The sequence below is a fragment of the Tetranychus urticae genome, unplaced genomic scaffold (assembly GCF_039701765.1).
Source record: "Tetranychus urticae isolate SD_2017Ah unplaced genomic scaffold, NJAU_TeUrti_SD_1.0 Scaffold_5, whole genome shotgun sequence".
Classification (NCBI taxonomy): Eukaryota; Metazoa; Arthropoda; class Arachnida; order Trombidiformes; family Tetranychidae; genus Tetranychus; species Tetranychus urticae.
In genome coordinates this window covers 95,501-103,000 of record NW_028315837.1, presented here as the reverse complement: position 1 = coordinate 103,000, position 7,500 = coordinate 95,501, and positions in this window count along the sequence as shown.

Here is a 7,500-nt window from a genome sequence, read left to right as displayed (position 1 = left end):
TGATCGAGCCATTCTTATATTCAAGAATAAGCAGGAAGCAGAAGAAGCAACAGTAAAGATTAACGAGAAGTCCATCGCAATACAAGCGAAATTCGCCCCTAAAAGAAAGCCAAGAATCATACTCAAGAAAATGCCAAAAGGAATAACAGATGCAGAAATTGCTGAATGCATAGCTACTAATTTTGAAAGTCTGAACTCAAACTCAGTAAACCTTGCACAGCTAGTAGAAAAGAACTTCCCCACTATCCAACAAAGCCACTACCACACCACCCCAGTACCCACAACCCTACAAGCCAACACCCAATCGCAATCAATGGAAACCGAAGACTCCCAACCCAAGTCAACCAACCCATACGCTGGAACCATAGACGTGAGATTTAGATTACGAATTAGAGATGAAATGTATAAAGAACATGTTATTGTAGAATTAGATCCAACTATGTACCGAGTAATACAAAACGAAGGCAGAATCTTATATAACTGGAGCAGTTATAGAGTGGAAACCTACAAAAACATTACCCAGTGCATGAAATGCTGCAGATACGGTCACACTCCTAAAAGGTGTACCGACCCAATAGTGAAAGTATGTTATTACTGTGCCTCAACCGAACACCAAGGAAAAGATTGCCCAGTCAAAAAAGAAGAAGAACAACATCGCTGTTACAACTGTACTTACCGTAACACGAAGTTCAAAACCAAACTAAAAACGGACCACGCGGCTAACTCCCCCCAATGCAGAATTAGACAAGAGCAAGAAGAAAACTATTATAGAAGGACCGACTTCGGTCTTTAAAAGAAATAATAGTTAACCCAGATAAATTGAAAATCGCACAAGCAAACCTGAATAAAAGCCCAACGGCCCTAGTAGAACTAATGAACAAAATGATAGAAGCAGATATTCATATAGCAATTGTAACCGAGCCCCCAATAACAAAAAACAAACCAACTGGTATTTTCTCAACTTTTAAAGCATTCCACACCCCGGATACAACGAAGATGATAAGATCAATGATCCTTATTAGCCCGATACTGAAAACACAACCCAAACTACAGATCGACAAAACATCTCATGACTACTCCACAATTACGTTCGACCTGGAAAACAAGGAAAAGCTCTACATCACATCATTATACCTGGAACCCAAGGCACAATTAACTGACCCAAACTCCGCTCTACAAACCATAATAAACTTCAAATTTAGCAAATGGATACTTGCAGGCGATCTCAACGCACAAAGCCCCCTATGGGGAAGTCCTGAATACAACGATAAAGGGAAAACTATCACCAACTTACTGCAAGACAAAGACTTGATATCGGTAATTTATAGAAACTCACCAACCTGTATAACAACAAGGGACGGTAAAACCAGCAAATCTGTAATAGATGCAACCCTGGTAACAGAAAACCTCTTCGATCAAATAACAGCTTACTCGAACTCTCCAGACGTCATATCGCTCTCAGACCACACACTAATCACATTCATACTGGTACTGCAAATTGAAAGGAATCGTGATAAGCCGCTAAGAAAGAAGATCGACTATGAAAACATTGATTGGGAAAACTTCAACTCTACAACCTCCAAATTACTAGCTGATAGCGCCATCGACGAAGAAAGAATAGATAAAGCTGCAAATGAATTCCAAATTAATGAAATAACAGAAACCCTAACAAACATCATAGTCCAGGCAGCCACGAACTCAGTTAAAAAACCAGACCAAAAGACCAGAAAGAAAATGCCCCCCTGGTGGTGGAACCAAGAGATCGAAACCATCTCCAAAGACATAATAGGGATAAAGAGGAAAATGAGGAACTGCGGGCAGTATAAATGCCTACAGCTCCAAGAAAGGAAAACCGAAAAAACGAAACAGCTGATCAAAGAAGTGCACAAAAGTAAAATAGAAAAATGGCTTCAGTTCATGCAAGGGACGACAGAGGAAAACATCTGGTCAACGATACACATCGTTCAGTCAAAAACGAAAAAGAAAGCACAAACAAACCTAATAAGTGAGGATGGACAGATAATCCCTGTAAATAACGCACCAAAAGCCATCGCAAAAGCACTTTTCCCATCAGCAATTGAATACAAAGATCATCAGAACGCATCTACGAACCACTACCCCAGTACCCTACATACCAACCACCCTAGTAGCCTACCACCTACAACCGATCCACAACAACCAGAAACAATGATTGCCCAAACAAAACAACACAGCCCGGTACCGAAGATAGGCATCTCCGAATTCGAAAACATATTTAAAGAGGTAAACCACAAAAAAGCACCAGGAAAAGATATGTTGAACTCATCAATATGCGAGGCATTTAGGAAACTAGCGCCAAACATACTGCTGAAATTGTACCAAAAATGCATTGAACTTGCAATATTTCCGAGAATATGGAAAATATCACAGATAATCCCAATACATAAAGAAAAAAAAGGACCGCCATCAAACGCAAAAAACTATCGACCGATTGGCCTGCTTCCCATCTTAGCTAAAGGACTGGAAAAAATCCTCAACACGAGAATAACACATCACTACATAACAAATAAAATAATACACCAAAACCAACATGGGTTCACACCAACCAAATCAACCATTACTGCACTCCAACAGCTGACAGAACGCATCCAAAACCTTAAATCAAGCAACAATATCTGCGCGATACTAGCACTAGATATTGCTGGAGCTTTTGATAACCTGCCCTGGAAAGAGACAATTCAACAAATGAGAGAAGCAAAATGCCCTGAACAATACATCAGAATAATGCAAAGCTATTTCAAAGATAGGAAATATGAAATCATTTTTGATAACAAATCTCATACCCTAACCCCAGTGAAAGGCTGCGTCCAAGGAAGCCCACTCTCCCCTACATTGTGGAATATTATCATCAACCCTCTTATCACGAAGGCATGTAAAATCACACACACGCAAGCCTACGCGGATGACATCGTCTTCCTCTTCGGAGCTAAAAATGAAATAGATCTGGGAAACAAAATAGAAAAAATTCACTCAATAGCACAAGAATGGGCTGAAGAAAATCAGCTAAGTTTCGCCATTGAGAAAACAGAATTCATTCTCCTTAAAGGCATAATCAAAAGACCAATCTACCTTCAAGGGCAAAATACCCCGTTGGAACCCCTTAAAAGTATCAAGGTGCTTGGATTAACACTGGACAGTAAACTCAACTGGAAAGAGCACATCAAAAAGGCTATAACGAAAGCCACAATACTACACAAGATAATGAATTCACTATGCATGAATGGCATGGGCATAGACAGCAAATTCAGAAAAATATGCTACAACATGGTTTATTTACCAACATTGATGTACGGAAGTGAAATCTGGCATACAGCACTACAATTCAACAAAATGGTCGAAAAACTAAGAGAGAACCAGAGGAAAATCCTAATCAAAATGACCGGTGCATACAATCAATCTGCACTACCTGATCTACTTCTTATAACAAACGAGATTTCTATTGATTACAAAATTAAGGCTGCAGCATACAAAAATATGCTAAACAACAACCAAGAAACAGAGATAGAATTCAAAGTGGAGGGCTTCGAAACAGAAAAAAGAATATACCCCTTCTCAAACTTCCACCCGTGGGCTGCCCCATCAACCCAACCAGTAATCAAGCTAACCGAAAGTGATAATGCAAAAGCACACCAAGAGAATCGCATTACTATATACACAGATGGAGCCGCAAATGATAGTGGTACCGGTGCATCTTTTATTGCAATGGAAAAGGAAAAAGAAATTAAAAGGAAAAAAATCAAACTGCACCATCTGTGCACGGCGTACCAGGCTGAGGCCATCGCCATAAGGGAAGCCTTATTATATATACAGAATATAAGTAACAGAAAACAATATGAGAAGACCAAATACCTCATAAGGACGGACTGCAAGGCGGTCCTTCAATCACTGATGAAAGTTAAAACATCAAATCCTTTACTACACGAGATCCTCTCCATTATTGCAGAACTGCAAAAAGCGAAAATTCAACTACACCTCGAGTGGGTTAAAAGCCATGATAAGTCAACTGGAAACATCCTTGCCGATAATCTGGCAAAACAAGCCACCACATACAAAAGAGCACCAGTCTATTATACGATCTCCTTAGATAAGATAAAAGAAGCTACCAAAACCTGGGCAAAACAAAAAACAAAAGAATTTATTGAAGAGAAATCATCAAGAAACCTCAAAGAAATGATTAACCCTGTACAGGAAAGCTTCAAGAAAATACCGAATCGATATACCACATGGATGCTGACAGGGAAAGGCCCATTCAAGACCTACCTGAAGTTAATTGGTAAAACCCAACAAGATATGTGCCACTGCAAAACGGAAAACCAAAGTCCGAGACATCTTATATTTAGGTGCCCAAAATACGAGACAGAAAGACAGCATATAAGGCAATACATAAACAATACGACAGATCTAATAGAACTAGCCACGGATGAAGCAGAAGAAAATTTTAACCAGTTTGCACAAAAAATAGCCGAAGACCTAATAGCCAAAGAAAAAGAGGAAAAACAAAATAACAACAACAATAATAATAATAAGCATAATTAGAAAACTAACTAGAGCAAACCTGAAGCAACAGCAACATATCCCTCTAATCAAACAGCTCCCCTTAACCTGCTGTAAATTAAAAACACAGCTAGCTAGTCACTACCCTAGTTACCCACTAGTCCACTATCCTACTCCCGCAATACCCTCAACACATGATCAAAAACTAAGCGCAGACTCAGAAGAAAGAAAAAGCAAACAGCGTGATACCACTCACACACTCAACAACACATCAAAGTCATTCCTTAAAACTCTTAAATATAAAGTGAAATCAACACTAACTCTCCTACAAACAACAGCTTTTCTACAAAATAACCCAAACCCCAACTACCTAGCCAGTATAACCAAGAAAATAGAAATGTCAACCGATGAAAAAGAAAAAACCAAACCGCAACAACGCGAACACGAGGAACACCCATATCACTGTGGTCCAGCAAGAAGGTCCCAAAGACTAGCCCAAGCATCACAAGAACCCGATCAACACACACAATCAACGAATCAGCAGAGTCTACCGTCAACACAAGATTCAGCATTCAGTGTGAGCATGGACACTCCTCTACCAGGAGTAGAGCCAGGCGAGACGTTGAGTGTATGGCTGGAAGAAGATCTGATCAACGACATAGACAGACAAAAGAAAATTCAATTTGATGCAGCTGACGATGCAACAAAGTGCTTCCTCATTAAACAGCGACTACCTTGGTGGATGCACGACTTCTTCGACGAGGTGTTCAGTGTGAAATTCGATCAGAGAGGCTTCATGAAAGAGAACCCACTCAACCCAACTGTGGTAGCGGCTTATACTGAAAAAATGATGGTAGAAATTAACACTGTGATGAAAAGATACAAAGAATCGCTGCTTAAAACCTCTGAAGCAAAACCAGAACAACAATGCCAAAGACAACCAAATCAAAAAGACGTGGAGAAGGAAAACATGGGATCACCAACTCTATCCCTTCCAGATGAAACGTATGAAATTTCCCTTAAAGTCAAAAGCTTCGATCTGGACCGAGAAGCAAACAAACCAGATAAGCAAGACAATGAGACAATACCTGAGCCAAGACCACCCACCACCCCACGACCTACTAGCTCACTACCTACTACCCCACTACCATCAGTAAGCATGAATACAAGCAAAGACCCACAAGTCGAAACAACCTCCGAGTCAAACCAACAACCAGGCAAACAAACCAAACCCGCAAGGAAACTTTTTACAAGCACAGAAGATGGAAAGAAAACTGAAGAAAAACCTGATAATACAAAGGGAAAAGAAAAGGAGGAAAGAGATGAACAACCCCCAACAGTAAAGGGAAAACAAAGAAAAACAAATGCGCCAAAAGAAAAAATGAAACTTAAAGAAGAAAAAGAGAGCAGTGACTTTGAAGAAAAAGGAGAAGATGAAGGCAATGTGAGCGACGACCATGGAGATGAAGTCCTAGAGATAGAAGGAAAAGAACTAGAGCTAACAGTGAAAGTTGCATCAAGTAAATACGCATATTGGGACCCAAGAATACTGGACAAGGACCTAAAGCCAAGACTAAAAAAGAAGAAAGAAATCACTGTAAGGAAATGTATGACCACTCCTGAATGCAACTATATTGAAACCGGTAACTCTAAAAACCTGAAAGAACACAATCGAGTACACCACAAAGATCTCGACCCCAAATCGATGACAACATTTATGAAATCAACCGAATATGTAGATATCAAATACAAGTGGGAAAAACAATTAGAAGAATGGACAAGGAAAGAAGCATTGAAACGCCAGACCAAAACGCACGAATCGAAGGGAAAGAAAAGATCAAAAAGTCCACACAAAAAATCACATAATAAATCATCCAAGAAACGTAAAAGACAAACATCACCATCACCATCACCACCATCAAACGAAGGATCATCAGAATCAGGATCAGAATCAGGCTCGGAATGATATATGGACGTACTAATAATCAAACCACACACCTGAACAACTACCCCAATACTCCAGTATCCCACTACCCACTACCATAATACCCTCTTATAATAGAACCTATCAATCTAATAAAAGTAGATACAGCGCCATCTATATCCTTTGTAAATGTCACCCCATGTTAAACAAGCATATAATGACAAACTCTACAAAACACCTCACGCCTTATCACTCTCGCTCCCCCTACTTTTAAACCAATATTATCAAATCTTCTTGCTTCTAAATATTTGATTACTATCATTACCATTATTTTTTATTGTCCATCCTGAAAATTCTTGTTTCCCATGACCCAAGTCTTATTGTAAGCTAGTTAAACTGCACCTACTCCACTGCACCAACTTAGCCATCATCTTCAAAACGAAACCTCATTGTACATCGAATTACAAAAACGGTGCTCCTCTTACAACATCACATCTTTAAACATCTATAACCCTTCAGCATACTAAACTGTTCCGAACAACATGAGCAACTCTACAAAAAGCCCAAAAGAGCAAGCAAAAATAGCTCTAACAAAAGACTGTGTCTGGCTCAATGAATACGAAAAAGGTGAATGGGAATACATGATCAAAAATTGTGACGATCGGATAGTTCATTTTATGAACTACCTTGCAGCAAGTAGAGCAGACCTTCTGATCCAATATCGAGTGTGGAAAGATGGGAACTTCACCCCCAGCGCACCCGAGTGTTTCAAATGGCCCTTCAATGAGCAACCGAAGTTAAGTGAACTAAAAGACTGTCTACAAATGAACATCATAAATCTACGAAGTATTATTAGAGAAATACAAGCAAGTGAAGGAAAGCCGCATGTACCTTCCAAATCAAACAAAAGAAAGAAACAAAAACTAAACCTAGCCACCGTACCCAACAAAATAGCGGCAAGCCCAATACCAATCTCAACCATAGCCTCAACATCAAAAAGTACCACGAAAGAATCAAAGGAGCAAAACGCACCGGGTAATACA